Below are 22,639 nucleotides of genomic sequence, written 5' to 3'. Positions count from 1 at the left end.
GCTAGAAGGCTGACCGCAGCATTACTTAGATTCCACCTACATGTGTCTGCCATAAAGAAGCTTCTAGACATTTTCTCCCATGCTGCACACTCTATATGCTGGCTGGCCTTCGTGAGAAGACTTAGCTTTTCCTGTGAGCTGGCCCCTCTGACGGGAGGCTATGACGGGAGGCATTTGGGAGCCTATGTTAGTATAGAGCTGCCTTTCGTATTTCTTTTTTTTTTTTTTTTTTAATGTTTATTCATTTTTGACAGAGAGAGAACATGAGCAGGGGAGGGGCAGAGAGAGAGGGAGACACAGAATCCGAAGCAGGCTCCAGGCTCTGAGCTGTCAGCACAGAGCCTGACGCAGGGCTCGAACCCACAGACCGCGAGACCGTGACCTGAGCCGAAGTCGGACGCTCAACCGACTGAGCCACCCAGGCGCCCCTAGAGCTGCCTTTCAAACACTTTACTGTAGTATCTGATCTTGGGGGATAGGGACAGTTGTGCTTGAAATCGTAGGCTTCCCTTGGATTTTTGATGACTTCTTGGTAAGGTATGTGTGTTCCCACTTGACACGAGTTCTTCAAGACCCGTAACCATACCGCACCATCACTGTCGTGTGCCCAGAAATTTGTATTTGGCATGTCCTAGGGAAGCTGGATGTCTACTGGACTAAACTATTCCATGAGCGGAGCCTGGAAAAAGAGAGAAATGCTGATCAGCTTGTACATGAGCCATGGGACTCCCCCCCCAGTAGGACTATTCTTTAATTATTCTTTCTATAGTACAAAAGCAGTTTGTGCTCAGAATGGGAAAAGGAACCAAAGAGAACATCTAAACTACTCATAATCCCATCTCCCCAAATCTGAGGAATACCACAGATTGTTTAGTTTTCACTTTATATCCGGGCATGTGCGTATGTGTGTGTGTGTGTGTGTGCGTGTGTGTGTGCATGTAAACACACAGTGTTTACATTTATAGCAGCATGGAACATAGTATTCCATTGTATGGTGATACTATCTTTAGCTAATCCCCTTCTTTTGGGAATCTATGTTGCTTCTAAATTTTCTTTTAAAGAGCACTCTGGTGAATATCCTTACAGCTAAATCTTACCCCAGATTCTTGATTAGTTCCTCAGGATAAATTCCCAGAAGCAGACTTTCTGGGTGATGGGTAACTTCCATTGTCACCAACGGTGACCGTGCCCTTGATCAGATATAAAGTTTTGATTAAACGTCACACCAGAACTCTATAATCTTGTCTGCATAGTGTCATCACCACTGAAAACATTTGGTGAACTCCAGGCTAGAACTCATGTTCAAAAAAAATCTTAATCTTTCCTCTTGCCTTTGATCTTGGACTATTCAAGAGAATCCAATTTATCTCAAAAGAACAAAGAAAGCAACTCTGGAGGAGATTCATATGAATGTGCCACCAGAGTCAGGAGGTAAAACAGAGAAACACAGCAAACACAGAGTGTAAGCGTTACGTGCCCCCCAAAGCCAGCTCTCATTGTCCTGATAGAATTGCTTAAGAAATTGAAAGAGTAGGATCATGGCATTTGCCAGGTGTATTCTGCTTGATTCTTTACCAGTTGGAAGGTGTTTTCTTTTTTCTTGTTTTTCTTTGACCTAGCATGTTTTTCTAAACCTTTTTGGAAATTAGAATAGAATTACTTCCTCAGTAGCTAAAGACCCTGCTGGGTTGCAACAAGGAAGCCTCTCGTGACTGACTTTTTTCGTAAAGCTTCCCAAGCTCCTCTTTCTTTAGATCTTAAAGATGCACAACACAAAGAACGAAATATTTAAAAAATATGTTTATGGGGATTTTGTCATGGGAGGAGGGAGAGAGGGAGAGAGAGATGGCCGTACAAACTGGCGCTTAGTATTTCTGACTCAAGGGGCCTGTCTGGGCGTGGCTATGGATCGATGGGAAGAGGAGTATAGCAGTTGCACTGGTTCTTGCTAAATTCTGTTCATTTGGAGAGGTCTGGGGAGAGGGCTTATTAGTTCATGGAGGGACCAGACCACAGCTAACTCAGGCCACCCCTTGGTGCTGCCGTATACATTACTGCGTTGTATAGAAACTCGTAACGGCTCTGGGAAACCTACCTTGTTACACCGTAGGCTGATTTTCCAGACCCTCCGCAGGATAACCTTCACCCTGCTTTTCTAGCCTTAATATCTACGCCTTCTGTAGACACGCATGGAAGCTTGGCATCCTTTTTGGCAGTTGCCACTCTAGCCACTGTTGTGGCCAACAGCTCTGTGCACGTGCGGCCCAGCAGCTCTCACTTGAACTGCGCTGGGAATCACACCCTTGCTGCCTGACCCTGCAGGGTGGACACGCTTGCCTCCTGGTTGCCCTCTGGGTATGTGAGGGACTCACCATGCTGCAGGGCAAACTTTGGTCAATGGGGGATGGGAACTGAAGGGCGAAGGCCCCCCTCTTCTGTCTGTCAGGTGGGTAATTTTCAGGTCCTTCTACATGACTCCTCAGAAGCCTCCAGTGGGATTAGGCCCCAGATATCCCCACGGTGACCAGCTGATATCACACCCTTGTGCTGGCTTTCTCTCCTTGCCTGTTCCCCCTTCCCCTCTATTCCCTGTGGGAAACAACAGTCACCCTCCTATCTATCTGCTACTTTCTGGTTATGTTCCTAGCTCTTCATCTATTCATTTCTTTAATAGCACTTGGGGACCATCTACTATGTTCCTGGTCTGGGGAAGGGCCCTAAAATATAAAAAGGAATCAGTCACTAGCCTTGTTCGTGAGGAGCTTGGGGTTTAAGAGGAGACAGACAGCTAAAAACTGGCAGTGGGACATGGTGAGTATTGTTCCAGAAAACCAAGAAGTCGGGGCACAGGCGAGGGGACAAGTGATCCAGTTTGGAGTATCTGGGGAGGTTTTCTTGAGTGGAAAGTAATTTGCTGGAGGAAAGTGGAGAAAAACTTTCTAGGCTGAGGGAACGTTATGAATGCTTTATGTTTGGAACCTGTGGAAAGTTCAGGGACACCGGAGTGGAGGGCGCATGAGGAATGTTCACAGAAGAGTGTCTCAGAATCTGGGGGCTTGCAACACCCAGAGAGGTCAGAGAAGGTACAGAGAAGAGAAGGTCTGAGTGGCTTCTTGTCTGTCACCAGCCTGGTTTCGTCCTTCTGTACAGCTGGCCTATCCACTCTGGCCATAGCTTCTGCCTGAGGTGGACATCTACAGGGATGGACTTGGGACAGGCCTGAGGCCCGAGTCTGCCGCCATGCTCCTAAGAAACTAAGTCTTGCCTCATCTAGCTCGTGGTAGTATACGGGAGTTATTTAGTATCAGCTTCTCGCTCTCAAGGAGAGCCAGCACATGACCAGTGTCTCCAGAACTGTTAGAAGTGATAAGAAGGTCTATCTTTCATCTCCCACGGGAATGCCCATATCTCTGCCCTGGCAGACGGGCTCGTGTGAGTTTCTGTTTTCTCAGCCACGAAATAATCCCACAGTGCAGCTGATGGTGGCTTTCCACTGACCCCCATCCCTTTGTGGTGACCATGCAGCTCCTGACCCAGGGCCAGGCCAGTGACTTTCAGAGTGGAACAGACCACCTGATTGGTGGCTGGCCCAATCAAGCAGGCCCCGTCTTGCGGCGGGCAGTGGCGGGGGTGGGGGGGGTTGTGTCAGCAGCAGGTGGTGGAGGTTAGAAATTAAAGGGCATGCAGAGAAGGCTCTGGGCAGAAGCGCTGAGGGCAAGAGGAGAGCAGAGAGGGGCAGGGTGCTGGTGACAGGAGGGGCAGAGACAATGTGGCTGAGTCACGGTGATGTGGCAGTACTGGGAGCTATGAGATAGGGAAGGATCCTCAAAGTGGCCTGGAGGGTCTTTCTGTTTCTGAACGACACTCCAGACTCCAGAAGCCTATGTGTATGGCTGGGCCTGTGCTCTCAGCAAAAACACACATATGTTCCTATTCCCTTACATATCCTAACACAGAAGAGCATCAGGAGTTAAACTGCCTGAGTGTGATGCTGGCCCTGCCGCTTACTCCTGGGTGCACTTGGGCAATTAATTGCTCTCTCTGTGCCGCAGTTTCCTCTTTTGTAAACCAGGCTAATATTGGTATGTACCTCATGGGATTGTGATGATGACTGAATGAGTTAACGGATAGAAAAGGCAGAAAGCAGACAGGCCCATGTTGAACACTCTCTAACCAGGTAGCAGTCTGGGTCTGGACTGGACCCTCATTTGGCTAATTGAGAGTGTGAGGGACCATTTACAAATGGGCGTAGGTGAGACGGGGGGGGGGGGGGGGGGGGGGGGGGGGGGGGGGGGGTTGGGGGGGAGGTTGGGGGGGATACCAACAAAGGATGGTGGAGCAGCCTGGGGCTAGTGCCTGCAGGGGGCCTTTACCATTCCTGGCTTGATGGGGTGGGGGAGGGGCAAGACACCCAGCAATCTCTCAAGAGGATGGCGGGACAGGAACTGTGGGCTCCGGACAAGGGTGCGGCTGGGCCAGTTGGCCCTACGGGGAAGAAGCGGAGGGGTCACAGACCCCCAAGCCCTCTCCTCCTTCCCTCTGAGCTCCAGCCCATGCCACTCAAAGACCAATCCAGTTGGAAGCCAAAGTGCAAGGCATTTCTGCGGATGCACGACGCGGAAATCCACCTGCCGGGGCCCAGAGCAGGTGGTGAAGGGTGGGGAGAGGATAGACAGCCTGTGGAGTCTCTTCGGCACAAATGCCCACTGACACAAATACTGCTGTTGTGATGATTGCAGTAAATGCCTGTCGCCTAAGAACTCAACTGATTTCCATTCCTTGCAAGCCAAACAGCCCAGCACCATCAGAAAACAAACAGCGAGGCCTTATGGGGCCACCTGGTCTGGTGGCGATCACAACGCACACTGCTGTTGACAGCTGCTCCCCTCACTAGTTGGTCAAAACTCTGCAGGCAAGGCCAGAGGCCTTTCGGCTTTATGACTTCAGTGCGTAACACAGGACCAGGCACACGTCACCAGGCACTCTGATGGGCCCTACCTGAAGGAACCTGGGAGAAGCATCAGGACGTTTTATTTAAACGACAAGCTCTCTGATTCACCCTCAAAGCCAATACAGAGGGATGAAAACTCTTACAACCAATGTCTGACTGTACTTATCTTTCAAAGTTGATTTTACCCACTCAAAAAGTACCCTTTAGGGGCGCCTGGGTGGCGCAGTCGGTTAAGCGTCCGACTTCAGCCAGGTCACGATCTCGCGGTCCGTGAGTTCGAGCCCCGCGTCAGGCTCTGGGCTGATGGCTCGGAGCCTGGAGCCTGTTTCTGACTCTGTGTCTCCCTCTCTCTCTGCCCCTCCCCCGTTCATGCTCTGTCTCTCTCTGTCCCAAAAATAAATAAAAAACGTTGGGAAAAAAAAAAAAAAAAGTACCCTTTAATCCCCCACTTTGGGAAGTTAAAAAAAAAGATGAAAAGCAAAAGTCAAACTGTGGCAGTGGGATTTTTATTCTGCTCTGTCGGGGCCTCCGGCAGATAGGAGTGGAGAGGCAGCTTGCACTGGGAATGCTGAGTCACTGCGAGAGGGCGCTGGCTGCTGGGCTGATTTACTGAAGCAAAAATTCTGTGCGTGTGTGTGAATATAGCATTTACATTACACAAGTCGGAGAGAGGAGGTTGAAGGCGTTGCCTGGTTTGGGTTGAGGAGGAGGCCGAGACCAGCCCAGGCTCCTCCCCGGTCCCCTCTGGAGGCTGCGGCTTTGGTGCCAGGCCCTGGGCGTCCCTAATCTCACTGACTCAGGTCCCTGCCGGCACCGAGGCTGTAAATTCAAAAAGCCAGTGGTCATTTGGAATGCCTGAATTGGAGCCCAGGTGCATGTTTTCACAGCCTGTGTTCTTAGTCACTGAGTTAGTGTTGCCCAAAGTGGTTAAGTCACTGCAGCCCACCATTTGGATTTTTGCCCCTTCTGTGTTTTACCTGCATCCTTCACTGAATGGTTTTCTTTTGGAAACTAACCTTTTTGGGGGTACTTTAAACGATTTGTGTTTGAAAAGGAAACTGTATCACTACCATAAATGGAGAGCTAGTCTCACCTACCATAAAGTAACCATCCGTAGAAATGCAAAGAAATTCCTGGTGTCCAGCCTGGCTAACTGAATTTTAGAGCAGAATGATTTCAAAGTAACTCCATCCCTTTCAGCTGATTGGCTGTCCTGAGAAACCTCTCTCCCTTCTATCTGTTGGTCCCTATGACCCGTAATCGCTGATTCGAAGTTGGATTGGAGCCAGAGGGGTGCTGGGAGCTGGTAAATGTTTAACAACCAACTCTCCAAAAATAAATATAAACACACACACACACACACACACACACACACACAGTACACGTCTTACTGTTACCAATGACCTGTGGCATACAATTTACAAAGAAAAATGTTTATAATGCTTTTCATTGTAAATTCTATATAGTCCGTCGATTCCCTCAGAATGTTTTCATTGCTTTTTGATGCACTCACTTATCTGTACCAACCTGAGGTTGTAATTGACGAACAAGTGTAGTTACAACACAAACCTTGGTTGATACTAGCAAGGTCAAAGTGAAGAAACAAAGACATTTGTCAGCACTTCACTAGTTTATCAATGTCACAAATGATGTGAGTGACTTCTTTGCCAAATTGTGTAATAGTTTTCAAGTACTGGAAAAATATTTCCTATTTTGCTGTATTTACGATGCAATGATTCCAGATATGACACACTTTTTAGTTAAAGCGGTATGACTAGTATTTTTTCTTCACTTCTTTAAGCCTAGACAAAACAAAACTATAAGTCAAGGCGCAATTTGGAGCATTTGCTGATTTCTGTGGTGTAAATACTCCGACCACGACCCATTTCAAATTACCTATGCGCCATTGCACTGAGCGTGACGTAGAGTTGAGAGACGTGCCCCAGCTCACTCTTTCTAGGATTTCCACCATACAGACACAATAGACACAAATAACCTCAGCAACCTGGGTGCTAGTTAATGTAGCAAAATAATTGGAAAGGTGGGAGTATTTAATGCTTTTTAAAAATTTTTTTAAAATTTTTACTTTTACTTTTTTATTTTTTTAAATTTACATCCAAATTAGCATATAGTGAAACAATGATTTCAGGAGTAGATCCTTAGTGCCCCTTACCCATTTAGCCCATCTCCCCCTCCCACAACCCCTCTAGTAACCCTCAGTTTGTTCTCCATATTTATGAGTCTCTTCTGTTTTGTCCTCCTCCCTGTTTTTATATTATTTTTGTTTCCCTTCCCTTAGGTTCATCTGTTTTGTCTCTTAAACTCATCATATGAGTGAAGCCATAAGATTTTTGTCTTTCTCTGACTGACTAATTTCACTTAGCATTATACCCTCCAGTTCCATCCACGTAGTTGCAAATGGCAAGATTTCATTCTTTTTCATTGCTGAATAGTATTCCATTGTGTATATATACCGCATCTTCTTTATCCATTCATCCATCGATGGACATTTGGGCTCTTTCCATACTTTGGCTATTGTTGATAGTGCTGCTATAAACATGGGGGTGCATGTGTCCCTTCGAAACAGCACACCCGTATCCTGTGGATAAATACCTAGTAGTACAATTGCTGGATGGTAGTGTAGTTCTATTTTTAGTTTTTTGAGGAACCTCCATACTGTTTTCCAGAGTGGCTGCACCAGCTTGCATTCCCATAATGCTTTTGTTTTTAATACAATTTATTTAATTGTAATTTTATATGAATTGGTTTTTAATAAAGGCTGTTTATCAACTGGATCTCTGGACTCCCCAAACATTTGCTCCCAACTGTGTCAGTTTCAGTAAACTGGTGATTGTAGGTTTAGTAATTATAGCCTTATCTTGAAAACAGGCAAGCTGCCTATGCACCCCTCAGAGGACCAGTATCCAGAATAATCTCTGCTCTCTTTTGATGTACACACTCCATTTGGCTCTACCTCAAAAGAATAACAGAGTTTGTCTCTCTCCTTATTTCTCTAACTTTGTATCCTCTACTTTCCTTCTTTTTTTTTTTTTTTTTAATTTTTCAAAGTTTATTTATGAGACAGAAGGACAGAGCATGAGCAGAAGAGGGGCAGAGAGAGAGGGAGACACAGGATCCAAAGTAGGCTTCAGGCTCTGAGTTGTCAGCACAGAGCCTGACACAGGGCCTGAACTCATGAACCGTGAGATCATGACCTGAGCCAAAGTTGGATGCTTAACAAACTGAGCCACCCAGGCACTGCCCCCTCCATCTTCCCTCTCATTGACTCTGCCCCCAGATATTCCTCGAACATACCAGGCATATCCGCCCCAGGACCTTGGCACTTGCTATTTTCCTTGCCTAGAACGTTCTTTCTCTAGATGTGTGCATGGTTCACTCCCTCACCTCCATCAAATCTTTACTCAAATGTCATCTACTCAGTGAAGCCCTCCCCGACCACCCACCTAGTTACAACTGCAAACCCTCCCCTTTACCATTCCCCCACTGACCATGCCATAAAAATATGTCTTCCTTGCTTTATTTTTCTCCATAGCATCAATTACTTCCATATATTGAGCTGTATAAAATCCTCCTGTATATTTTGTTTATTGCCTATTTTAATTCATGACAATGGAAACAACACAAAAGCTAGGCGTTTTTGTATGTTTTGCTGAATCTTCTGTGTATGAAACAGTGCCTAGCACAAGGTAGGTAGTCTATATATTTGTTGAATAAATGAATGATTCAATAGTGGTTGCCTGGGAAATATGTATTGAATAAACAGATGAATGAATGAATATTGCTTCAAGTCCTAGAGGCACAAAATTACCAGGGGGAGATGTGAAAATATAGATATTGATACACTTATGTATAGATCAATATTGATTTATTTATATATATCAAGCTGTTTTATATATATATATATATATATATATATATAAAACATATACACATATATAATATATCCATAGATATAACAGCTTTATTAAGATATAATTCATATGCCATATAATTCACTCATTTGAAATATACAATTCAGTGGTTTTTAGTGTCTTCAGAGATGTGCAGTCATCACTAATATCAATTTTAGAACATTTTCATCACTCCAGAAAGAATCCCATGGTCATTAATAGTCACTCGTCTCTGGTTCTCAGTATCCCCAGCCCTAGGCAACCATTAATTTATTTTCTGTCTCTGTAGATTTGCCTAGCCTTCAATTAGTATAACATTTTCAAGATTCATCTATGTTATAGCATGTATTAGTACTTTATTTCTTTTTTTTTTTTTTTTATTTAACGTTTATTTATTTTTGAGACAGAGAGGGACAGAGCATGAACGGGGGAGGGTCAGAGAGAGAGGGAGACACAGAATCTGAAACAGGCTCCAGGCTCTGAGCTGTCAGCACAGAGCCTGACTCGGGGCTTAAACTCACGGACCGCGAGATCATGACCTGAGCCGAAGTCGGACGCTTAACCGACTGAGCCACCCAGGCGCCCCAGTACTTTATTTGTTTATACTGATGTATAATAATCCATTCTATGAATAAACCACATTTAATTTACTCATTCATCAGTTGATGTACATTTGAGTTTTCCCACTTTTTGGCTATAACGCTGTTGGGAACATTCATGTTTGTGTGGGCATATGTTTTCATTTCTCTTGGATATATGTCTAAGAGTAGAATTGCTTGGTCATGTGATATTCTATGTTTAACATTTTGGAGAACTGCCCACCAGCAGTGTATGAGATTTCAAATTTCTCCACATCCTTATCCATACTCATTCATATCTGTCTTTTTTGTTATAGCCATCTTAAGAGGTATGAAATGAGATTTGTTTGTGGCTTTGATTTGCAGTTGTTTGATGGCTAATGATGCTGAACATCTTTTCATGTGCTTATTGTTCATTTGTATATCTACTTTGGAGAAATATCTATTTAGATTCTTTGGGTTTTTTAATTTTTAAATTGTTTTATTTGGGTTGTCTTTTTGTTGTGTTGTAAGAATTATTTACATATTTTGAATTCTAGACCATTATCAGATGTTAGATTTGTGAAAAAAAGTTGTGAGCTATACTTCACTCTCTTGAGGGTATCTTGTGAAGCAAAAACATTTTACTTTGATGATGTCCAGTTTACCTCCATTTTCTTTTGTTGCTTGTTCTTTTGATGTCATATCTAGGAAACAATCCCCTCATCCAGACTCATAAAGATTTATACCTAGGTTTTCTTCAAGAGTTTTATAGTTTTAGCTGTTACATTTTAGGTCTTTGATCCATTTTGAGTTAATTTTAACATGTGGTGTGAGGTAGGGATGCAACTTCATTCTTTTGCATGTAAATATTTAATCATCCCAGCACCATTTATTGAAAAAGCTATACTATCCCTGTTGAATTATCTTGATATCATTGTCCAAAAACAAGGGAAGATTGTAAATCAGATGTGTGTGATCTCATTTGTTTCTTTGTGATTAATTTTGTTGGAAGCATTGAAAATTCTAGTTAAAGAGTGTTTGGCATAAAATCCATTCAAGGTGCCTTGTTAGTGCAGTAGGTAGTGCTTCAGTCTCATAAAATCCATTCAAACCAGTTCAAGAATAAAGGGAATGCTCCTACTTCCCAGATTGTGATTTTTATTTAACATTTTACTTTTTAAAAATTATTATTGAGGTATAATTGGCATATAACATATTAGTTTTAGGTATACAATGTAATGTTTTGATATTTGTATATGTTGCAAAATGATTACCACTATGTCTAGCTAACTAATCTGTTACCATACATAGTTATATATAATTATGTTTTTTTTTTTGTAAAGAGAACTTTTAAGATTTACTCTCTCAGTAACTTTCAAATATGTAATACAGTAATGTTAACTATAGTCACTATGCTATATATTACATTCCCGTGACTTATTTATTTTATAACTGGAAATGCATACCTTTTACCCTTTTCACCCACTTTACCCCCATCTCTGGAAACCACTGATCTTCTCTCTGTATCCATGAGCTTTTTTTTTTCTCCTTTTTTTAAGGTTCTACATATAAATGAGATCATGCAGTATTTGCCTCTCTCTGTACGTTGTGTTTTATTTAGCATAATGCCCTCAAGGTCCATCCATGTTGTTGCAAATGGCAACATTTGATTTCTTTTTAAGGCTGAATAAATATTTCATTGTATATAGATATACCACATTTCCTGTAACCATTCATCCATCGATGGACATTTAGGTTGTTTCCATGTCTTGGCTATTGTAAATATAGGCACACCTCATTTTATTGGCTTCATTTTATTGTGTTTTGAAGATACTGCATTTTTTACAAGTTGAAGGTTTGTAGTAACCCTGCATCAAGCAACTCTTTTGGTGGCATTTTCCCAACAGCACTTGCTCATACATGTATCTGTGTTACATTTTGGTAATTCTTGTGATATTTCAAACTTTTCATTATTATTTGTTATGGTGATCTGTGATCAGTGATTATGACTTGTTGAAAGATCAGAGGATAGTTAGCATTTGTTGAAAGATTAGATGATAGTTAGCATTTGTTAGCAATAAACTATTTTTGGGGGGGCGCTTGGGTGGCTCAGTCCGTTAAGCCTCCGACTTTGGCTCAGGTCATGATCTCCTGGTTAGGGAGTTTGAGCCCCGTGTTGGGCTCTGTGCTGACAGCTCAGAGATTGGAGCCTGCTTTGGATTCTGTGTCTCCCTCTCTCTCTGTGCCTCCCCAGCTAAGATTCTCTCTCTCTCTCTCTTAAAAATCAATAAATGTTTAAAAAAAAATTTTTAATAAGAAAAAAACTATTTTTTAAGGTTATTTATTTTGAGAGAGAGAGAGAGCACGCACACACAGGATAGGGACAGAGAGAGAGGGAGAAAGACTTCTGAATGGAGAAAAGGAATTAATGAGGTAGAAAAAATTAAAAAAATATTAAAATTTTAAAAAATTACACACACACACGCACACACAAATCGAATAAATGATGCTAGATCCTAGGTGTATTTTGGTCTGGGTGTTGAGAGTGGCTTGACAGATAAGAGAAAAAGGGGAAAAAAGAAAAGAAAAAGAAAAAAAAGGAAATCATTTGAAAATTTGGAAAAATTAATACACTAGAGTAAAATGAAATGATGGAACTAAAATAGAATCTGAAAAAAATTACACAAAAGTAAAAAATATAGTAGAAAAAAATTAAAGAAAAATATTTTTAATAAAAATTAAACATAAAAATGAATTTTTTCTCTTTCTGCTGAATTCTGTGGTTCAGGTTGTGCAGATTGTTGTGTTAATTCTCAGGTCAGTTTTCTAGGTGTGCAAGATGGCTGTATTTCATGGACGTGAGACACATAAAAAACTTCCATGCTGTTCCGCCATCTTTGTTCCTCCAAGGGAGAAAGACTTCTAAGCAGGCTCCATGCTTATGCAGTGCAGAGCCCAATGTGGGGCTCGAACTCATGAACCGTGAGATCATGACCTGAGCCAATATCAAGAGTCAGATGCTTGTCTGACTGAGTCACCCAGGTGCCCCTGGCAATAAACTATTTTGAATTAAGTTAGGTACGTTGTTTTTTTTTTTTTAAATACCAGGCTATTGCATACTTAACAGACTACAGTATAGTGTACATTAGACTGTGATCTTGAAATATTATTTCCCATTAAAAGAAATGAAGATTCCTTGGAGAAATAGTTGATTCTAGGTTGAGGACAGGAAAAGAATGGGATAAGTCTGGAACATCCAAGACTACTATTTCAGTCATATGAAAAGGACCCAGGAATCAAGCAGAATAAGCTTTCAGCAGACCAAGATGGAATGGTATGAATGTCAGTAAGGATAATAATGGTAATGGGTTGAAATACATACAAAATACTTAAATTCATGATCCATAATAATATTTTTAAAAAATGTTCCCTCACTGGTTACTTCGGAGGATGACAAAAAAAGCATCTCACTGTTGTGTAAACTCATGAAGGAAAATAAGCATATATCTTACATTGCCCTTCTAAAATGTACCTTCAAATAGTTGAAAAGGGGACGTTCCTAACTACAGAAATTTTCCAGCTAATAAAGATGGAGTGATGGATTTGAAATCTGATTCTGTAATACCCAATAAGTGGCTCAGTGGCTGATGAGAGAGAAAGAGAGAGAGAGAGAAAGAGAGGGAGAGAGATTGATTTTGTCCTTCCTGTTATGGAAATACACAATACCCCCACCACCTATGAAGCAGCCTTAATTAAAAAAAAAAATCAAATCTGAATTCGATCAAGCCTCTTGTCTTAACTGATTTAAAAGAAATACAAGGCACAGAAGATTATGTTAAATGACAGTGTGAAGATGCACTGAAACTATAAGAAACCTGGATTCTTGAATAAATAATTTCAGAGAAAGAAAAATGATGGAGAGAGAATCTATAGGTTAAGAGAGATGTAACCTTTCATCAGTAATGATGTAGGATCTCACATGGATTCCAAATCAAACAGAATACATCAACCAGAGAAATACGAAATTTGGGTATGTGATTCTATTACGGAGTTATTAATTTTAATAGGTGTGACAACAGTATTGTCATATAAAAATTGCAATCTTCAGATATTCTGTACTGAAGGAGAGACGAAATGATATAAAATACCTGAGCTTTGATTTTAAAAATCCGCCTGTGGGTGTAGGTGAGGGTATAGATGAAGCAACATTGGCCAGGGGTTGGTAATTGTTGGAGCTGGTGATGGTACATCAAATTCACCGCATTATTCTCCCTTCCTTATTTTGAAAATGGACATAATAAAAGATTTTAAAAACATTATAAATCTCCACAACAACAATCATAGAATTAAAATCAGAGCAAGAAACTGTGTCACTTTCTGTAACAGTGGGGGGGCGGGGTCAATAAATACAGTCTAAAATTGAGAAAGGGAAAAAAGTAACATGGGACGCGGGATTAATTTGGAAGGCATAGCAGGCTGTCCCCTAGGCAGCTCAAAACTGGAAAAGGAGTTGCTGGGCCTCCTGGCGCTGAGGACTAGGCCTGGAAGGCTGGGCAGTGAGGCTCCTCCCTCCACCTCTCAGCCACTCCCTCTGCTTCCATGTCTCTGCTTCTCTTACTAGGCTCACCTTGGCACAGCCCCAACTTCCCAGGGGTGTGTGGGTACATTGCCCACACCACTGACAGTATCCTACTCTCTCAAGAGGATCTGATCGGTTGCCGCTCAGCCAGTGAATGGGCTGGCCTTGGGTTAGGTCACACCAACTGAGGCGAGCTTGTGAGTTTGTGGGGGTGTGAGTTCTTGGGAGGTCGCATGGAGTTTTCCAGAAACTGGGCAAATTCTCTAGAAGGAGTAGGTTTAATGGTGGGCAGGGTTAGCCGTGAAACCTAGCTGGTACAGGGATGGTTGGGTAAAGGAGAGACTAGAATTAGGAGATCAGACAGGACATCTTTGAGCTCAACTAATATTCATTAGGCACCTTCTTGGTGCATGACCTTGGGCTAGCTGCTGGGGACGGAGGGATAAAGGAAATTGAGATAGAAAACCTGTAACGGGGATGGGGAGATGGACGAGGCTGGGTTTAGGCACTGAGTGCATTGGGGCTGGTCAGAGACAGGCTGCTCCTTTCTCTTTGCACATCCTCCCAACTGCCTCAGCCCTGCAAAATCCTACCTAACTCTCAAGGCCCCTTGCACACTCTGCTTCTTCCAAGAAGCGTTTCTCATCTCCCTTTGAACTCTGTAGCAATGTGTATAGCCTCTGACTGTAATTTGCTTTATTACTTTTTAATGTTTATTTATTTTTGAGAGAGAGCGTGCAAGCAGGGGAGGGGCAGAGAGAGAGGGAGACACAGACTCTGAAGCAGGCTCCAGGTTCTGAGCTGTCAGCACAGGGCCTGATGTGGGGCTCAAACTCATGACTGTGAGATCGTGACCTGAACCAACGTCAGAGGCTTCACCAGACTCAGCCACCCTGTAATTTGCTTTATAATGACATAGTTTATGTCGTCGTGGTAGTTGCACATTTTGTTATTATAATTTACCTCTTTGTCTTCTGCTGGCGGACTTGTGCTAGACTGTAGAGTCTGTTTTCCAGCCACATTTGCAAGCAGGCAGGTCTGTTGGAAGGGCCACAGTCTTGGACTTGAATCCCATGTTCACCCCTTGGCAGCTGTGTGACTTTAAGCAAGTGACTTAGCCTCTCTGAGTTTCACTTTCTTCATTTGTTAATGAAAATGATGTTCACCTCAACGTGTTTATGAGAATTGAGTGATATCACAGATGTAGAGCACAGAACTGAGCACAGAACAATTGATTGATGTGTATTGAATGAGGAGGACCAGGTTAGGCCTTGAAAGGTGAGTAACATTAGCATAGCTGAAAAGATGAGAGAGAGGAAAGTATATACCCAGAGGTATGCCCTCCAGTCCCTTAGGGGACAGGGGAGGAGGGTGGGTTGGCTGGGGAGAAGGGCAGCAAGTGTGTCACATTCTGGATGGGACATGACTTCTTGTCAGCAGAAGCCTCTGTAACTCTAGGACTCAAGCAGCCCCACACACTTGTCCACTGTAATGGAAACTCTGCCTTTGGGCTGTAGCGTGCCTCTTACTTGATATCATTGTCCCGGGGAGCGGACTCAGTAACTGGGGCAGTACTGAGGGTTGGTCAGGCAAATGGAAATGGACAGTCATGTTAGCGATGTTCAGTAGCTGACCCCTCTGTTCTACTTGAACCTGATATTTTCGTGGGGGGCTTGTGATACCAGATCCTCTAGGGTTTCCCCCATCTTGGCGGCCACGCTCAGAAGTCTCACTTCTGGGCTCTGGTTCCTCATGCTGCTGTTGTGGGACATAGGTCTGAGTCCCACTCTCCTGCTCTGTCTAGATTATCTCCCCAAGTCTTCTCATCCTCTCACAGCTTAGACACCATAAATATGGTGGTGGCCCCCAAAGTGACACCTCCAGCTTGGCCTCCCCCCGCCCCCCACCCCCCACCAGAGCCAGATTCAACCAACTGTCTGTGACTCTCTAGATTCTCCCCTAAACCAGTTCTTTCCCTGGTCTCATTTATCTCAGCAACTGGAACTCACCTTTTTCTGAGGGTAGAAACCTAGGAGTGATTACCTATCGTTTTTCCCTTTTCCTTCCCCATCTCCCCATCCGACCTTTTAGCAACTTCTGCCAGCTCTACCTTTAAAACTCAGCCCAAATCTGCCCACTTCTGTTTACATTGCCTCCACCCATCCTTGTCCAAGCCATAATTATGTTGCACCTGGACTAATGCCATAGCTTCCTAAATGTTTCCATCCTTGCCCATGGCAACCATTTTTCTTCTCTGAGCAGCTAGAGCCAGTTTAAAAAACCTAAATCAGATCATTTGTGCTCCTTCTTAAAATTTTCCAGTGGTTTCCCATGGCACCTGGAAAGAAACCCAAACCCCTAGCTTTGGCCTCATGGGTCAAGGATCTAGCTCCTTACTGACCTGCCCTCAAATCATCTTCCCCATGTCCAATGTGCTCTGGCCACGTTGGCTGCTTCTGCCGTAGGCCTTCTGTAGTTGGAATTCTCTTTTTGCCTCAACACTTCCCTCCAGGTGGTTTTTGTTTTCATTTGCATTCTTTGGCCTTCTGTGGCCCCTCAGTCTAATGTAGGCACCTGGTCATTTTTAGCACATCATTCCATTCATGTTGTCTGCAGAGCACTTCTTACTCTCTGATGTTTCTTGTTTATTTTGTCATCTATTGTTTGTCCCCCCTACTTGAATGCCCATTCCTTGAGAACAGGCATGGGCCTGTCTTTGTACACTGGATCATCCTCAAGACCTAGTATGGGGCCCGGCACACACTAGGTGCTGTCGAGTCTGGAATTTGGTTTTACCCAATTTACAAGCTAGTACGCTAGCCTTTTACTATTTCATGGATGCTAGAGGAGACATGAAACTCTAGGGTCAGAAACATAGGAGTTTATTACTCCCAGGACAGCAAGCAGCATAGCATCAGCATGCTTGCATCAGATCCAGTTCTCACGGGAGTTCTTGCCTCCAGTTCTCACGGGAGACATGATATGGGCCAGATGGAGACTGTACATGCAGTGAGTTTATTTTGCAGTGAGGAACATTGAACTTGGGGAATTCGTGACTTTTAGAGTAAGGAGGAAGCAAGCCTGCTCTTTGTTCCTAAAGAAAGCATTACTTCATCCCTCCAGGTTGTGCTGGCATCACCACCCTGAGAAATGGCCCAGGTAAAGAACAGTCAGGCCTTGTACCCCTGGTATACTAAACAAGGTATGTAGGAGCATGAGAGTTCCATAGAAGAGTGTCTCCCCAAGAGGTATGTCGCAAATATTAGTTACAGGAATGAATGAAAGAAACCTAGTCTTGTGCCCAGGTACTAGGTTTTGATGCCTGCAGGTAGACTCACCTGAGGTCAATATCTGCCTGGATCCCTGCCTGTCATGTACTCTTGGATTCCCTTCACCATTACTCTTCTCAGCCCTCATGACACCTCACACTTACCTGCATTAACTGAAGCTTGAATGCACGCTGAACTGGTAGCACCTTCCGCTAATGCCTGAGCCAGATACCATCTCCCTGCTGGGTGGGATTTCCCCCAGTGTCCGTGACTGGGTCTATCTCCTCAGATCCTGCCCTGGCCCACCACCACATTGCACTGCTGTTAAATGGCCTAAGGTTGGCCCTGTCTAAACACATGACCTGAGGAACAGTGGTGCTAACAATGGCATTTTCTGGTCCATATTCGACGTGTAAGACCAGGATGTCTGTTGTTGTCCTCCTACTTCTCAGCCTAGTACTCTAAGGAATGGCATTCAATTCACTTTTCCCTTAATCCAGAGTCCAGACTTATGGATTTGTAAAGCAAGTTCAAATTGACAGTATGCTGGGTTGACATAATTTAGTGATGCTGACTGACCAATGGAGCTCTCAGAGAATGAAGAAATATTTGGAAACCAATTAATTTAATTGGCAGAAAGGCTTAACTGTCAGTAGTTGGAAAATTTATAGTAATCAACCCAGAACAATCTCACTCTGTAAGCAAATTACCCGGGAAGTTAAATTGTATTCGGAAAGCTGTCTGGCAGGTACAGAATTAGACCTAACACTACCACACTGCTAGGTGATAGGAAGGTTTAATGACCTCCTGGTTTAAAAGCCTGATGCATCTGTCTTTATATTAGAAACATACCTATCAGCTTGAGCCTTATTGTTTACCCTAAAGAGCTCTTGGTTATGAGCCAATCTTTGCCCCTCGGGCTTTCCTTTTTCAGTGTTTCCAGGTTGACAGTTCTCCCTTGTTGATCAATTTTTTTTTTTTCTCCTCTGGATTTTACTTCCAATTATCTTCTATTCATTTATGCACAACTAACTCGTGAATATGTCTATTGTAAAAGATTCAAGCAACATATACATATATAGAGAACAAACACATAAAAATTCTCATCTTTCCCTGTCACATTCTTCTGCCATCCCCCTTTCCCGTCCCATCTTCAGTGGGACACTAGGGAAGTACAGATACTGGTATACAGGAAGGCCTCTATATGGATCTGTGATCATTTCTGGGAGAGGAATTTGTGAGTGATTTTTATGTTTTCGTTACATTCTTCTGTATTAAAAAGGGTTTTTGTTAAAAAAACAATAGCTCATATAATTTATAATAAAAAACATTTCTTTTTTTTATTATTTTTTTTTAAATTTTTTTTAAACGTTTTTATTTATTTTTGAGACAGAGAGAGACAGAACATGAACGGGGGAGGGTCAGAGAGAGAGGGAGACACAGAATCTGAAACAGGATCCAGGCTCTGAGCTGTCAGCACAGAGCCCGACGCGGGGCTCAAACTCACGGACTGTGAGATCACAACCTGAGCCGAAGTCGGACACTCAACCGACCAAGCCACCCAGGCACCCCAAAAAACATTTCTTATTAAAAGGTAAAAACAGCATGGCCTTTGCAATCTCACAGATAGGAGTGTAAATTCTGGCCATAGTCCTTTCTCTCTCTGTGGCTGTGTATATGCTAATTTACCCCCTTGAACCTCAGTTTCCTAATCTGTAAAAAGTGAATGTGACACACTCTCTCTTGCTTATATGTTGTTATGAATGAAGTATGTGAAAGCACCTGACACATGGCTGTCACCAAATAAATTTCCTTCCAGTGAGAAGAAAGTGCATGTCGCCCTGGGACCCCTTTTCAGACCATTTCTAATTATACAGGTGAAACATTCCAAAGCCCCAACAACGTGAAGATATTGTGTATGTGTATGTGTAGGTGTGCGCAAGAAGGAAAGGAAGTGTAAGAATAAAACTGTTAGAAAGATGCTCTATTATGTGCGGGTACCTAGTATCACTGAACTGTACCCTTAAAAATGGTTAACATGGTAATCTTCTGTTGAGTATATTTTACCACAAACGTTAACAAGAAGAAAGAAAGAAAGAAACTAACGGGAGGGTGAGAACACCTTTCCTTTCCCACACTCTTTGAGCCCTGGACTTTCTCAGGTAGAGATGCAAGCCACATTTTGTGTTTTCTTAGTTTCAGCCACAGTGAAGGCATTTTTCCCAAGGGGCTATTTCCGCCCATGTTAATTTCCTGTTCTAATAAATACAGGTCAACATGTGATACAGAAAGTGGCTTTTGTTTGTATGTTTTAAAAATACTAACTAAATGAAGAGACGTGTGGTGGCTGGCACATGCAGGTTCCGCAGTCAGGGCAGCAGACTGGCAGGGGGAACCGTCGGGGACTAGAGGCAAGGACTGGGAGTGTGGGGAGCACATGGAAGAGGAGACCCCTTTTAAGTTCCTTCCCTGCCGCCCGACTTTCCACTGCTTCTTCCCGCATGCCTTTCATCATAGTCTTAACAAAAGTTATTCGAACACATTGGCTCCACACTTGGAGAGGACTCTGGGGGAAGGAATTTCAGTGCTTCAGCACTTTGTTCCTTGGACAGCTATCTGCTGCCCAAGCGATCTGACGGGCAGTCAGAGTAGCCGCCATTCGTCAGGGTCCATCTGTGCACCAATGTCCTCGTCTCTGAGTTTTGCGTGTATGTTTCTCACAGTGATCCTCTAAGGTGGGTGTTATTATCTCCACTTTATAAATGTGGAAGCTGAGGCCCAGTAAGGCTAGTGATTTGCTGAAAGTCTCACTGCTACTTAGTGGCAGAATCAGGATCCAGATCTTGATCTGTTTAATCTCTGAAGTCTACACTCTTCATTATACTTGGTAGGTCACTTTGCTTTGCATTTTAACAGAAGTTTAAAACAAGGGAAAAAATAAGATGGGGGTTAGACCAGATCAGTGGTTCTCAACTCTAACTGCTGTGGGTTCTCCGGGGAGGCTTTAGAAAGCCGACAGAAACTCAGCCCTACTGCCAGGGATTCTAACTCTGGTGCTCTGGTCCCCAGGTGATTCTGAGGGGCAGGTGGGTTGAGAACCCTGATCTACACCAGTGCTTCTCAAACTTGGGATCCAGATCAGCCAGGATTGTGTAAGAATGCAGATTCCGATTCAGTAGGTCTAGGGTATGATGGGAAATGCTACATTTCTTTCTTTTCTTTTTTCCTCTTGTCCCTTTTCTTTTCTTTCACATCCAAGTTAGTTAACATACAGTGTAGTGTTGGTTTCAGGAGTAGAATTTAGTGATTCGTCACTTACATATAACACCCAGGACTCATCCCAACAAGTGCCTTCCTTAATGCCCGTCACCCATTTAACTCCTCCCCCCACCCACCTCCCCTCCATCAACCCTCAGTATGTTCTCTATTGTTAAGAGTCTCTTATGGTTTGCCAGGAGATGATACATTTCTAACAAGCTCCCAGGTGACGCTGAGGCTGCTGGTTCATGAACACACTTTGAGTAATGAGGGTCTGAATGATCTCTAGGTTACTGTCCTCTTCTAACATGCTGTGACAGTAGAGAAAGCAGTTCTCAAGCACAGGTGTTCTGTATCCAGCAAACATCTGCCTCCCTATGTCCTGGTCATCGCTATCTGTCGCAAACGAGCAGTATTGCTTTTGGTGGTCAAAATGTGTGAAAGCCAAACATCAGTAATGGTGCATCGTGTAACATGGTGAAGGGTCATGGACTCTAGAACCTGCTCATATCCCGGTTCCGTTGCTCACCAGCTGTGAACTTAAGCAAGTTGCTTTGTCTCCCTGAACTTTAATTTCCTCAACTTCAAATTGAGGCTAATAAACTCTTATCCTCTTTGGGATATGGGGAGGATTTGATGGGTTAACCTAGATGAAGCACTTGGCACAAATAGATGCCCAATAAATGGCAACTGCTGTTATCTTGGTGAACTTTGCAAGCTGATCTAATCTTCTAACACGGTTCCTGTAGGTCAAAGGGATCCTCATCTGTGTCCTCTGCAAGGATCATCAAACACTTTGATATGAATGTCAGGTGACACTATGACGTAAGAAATTTTATGATACAGGCCCTTCAGGCTAACATTTCTGCCGTTGCCTAGGGAATGACTGGGACAGAGAGACTATTTCCTCCCTTCTCTGGACTGTTAGATTATCTCTCTATCTCTGTTGCCTGCCTGTCCGAGGCAAATCCCTCAGTGATTTTTGCTATAAAAACAGACAACGTTAACTCTTGAGGTGTTTTCTTCAATGCTGTCATCAGACTAATGTTGGTAGTAACTTATTCAATCAGATATTCATGATGTGCCCAGGTACCAGGGATACAAGGATGAACAAAAGGTTCACAGTTTGTTGAGGGGAGGCAGACACTAAGCAAATAAAATATACAATTATAACTGTAGAAAGTGCTATGAAGGAAAAGAACAGGGTACCCTGAAAGAAAATATTAAAGAGCTTGTGCCACTAACCAACTTTCATTTAAAAAGAGCCTCTGATTGCCCATGTGTATGTGTGGAATGGACTGGACCGGGGCAAGAGGGAGGACAAGCAGTTAGAAGCTCTTAACAGGTGTCCAGGCCTGGGTGCTGGCAGGGGAGCCTGGGAGAAATTGGTGGAATCAAGACTTGGAGCAGGGGCGCCTGGGTGCCTCAGTCAGTCAAGCGTCCCATCTGACTCTTGATGTCGGCTTAGGTCGTGATCCCAGGGTTGTGAGAGCTAACCCTGCAACAAGCTCCACGATGAGCTTGGGATTCTCCCTCTCCCTCTCTCTGTCTCTCTCTCGTTCTCTGAAAGACTTGGAGCAAATTCCCTTCATTTTCCTTATCATAAAATGTTGGCTTGTAGGTTTAATAGTTTTATAATTTTTCCCCATTTGCTCAATGTAGAAGACACCATATTGTCATTAAGAAAAATTCCAGGGGCGCCTGGGTGGCGCAGTCGGTTAAGCGTCCGACTTCAGCCAGGTCACGATCTCGCGGTCCGTGAGTTCGAGCCCCGAGTCAGGCTCTGGGCTGATGGCTCGGAGCCTGGAGCCTGTTTCCGATTCCGTGTCTCCCTCTCTCTCTGCCCCTCCCCCGTTCATGCTCTGTCTCTCTCTGTCCCAAAAAAAAATAAAAAACGTTGAAAAAAAAAAAAAAAAAGAAAAATTCCGACCGGTTCTGTGGCTTTCCCTTTGTAGGCCCCTCCCTCCTTCCCTCCCTTCCTTTCTCTCTTTCTTCTGTAAAATGGCGGTGGTGATAGCAGGCATTGGTATCACAGGGTCTAACATTTTTCCTTGCCCTGTCATTTGAGGACTCCAGTACAAATTAAAAGAATGCACAAGTACAAAATGTAA

Source organism: Panthera uncia, chromosome C2, assembly GCF_023721935.1.
Source record: "Panthera uncia isolate 11264 chromosome C2, Puncia_PCG_1.0, whole genome shotgun sequence".
Lineage (NCBI taxonomy): Eukaryota > Metazoa > Chordata > Mammalia > Carnivora > Felidae > Panthera > Panthera uncia.
Note: the sequence above shows the minus strand (reverse complement) of the source record.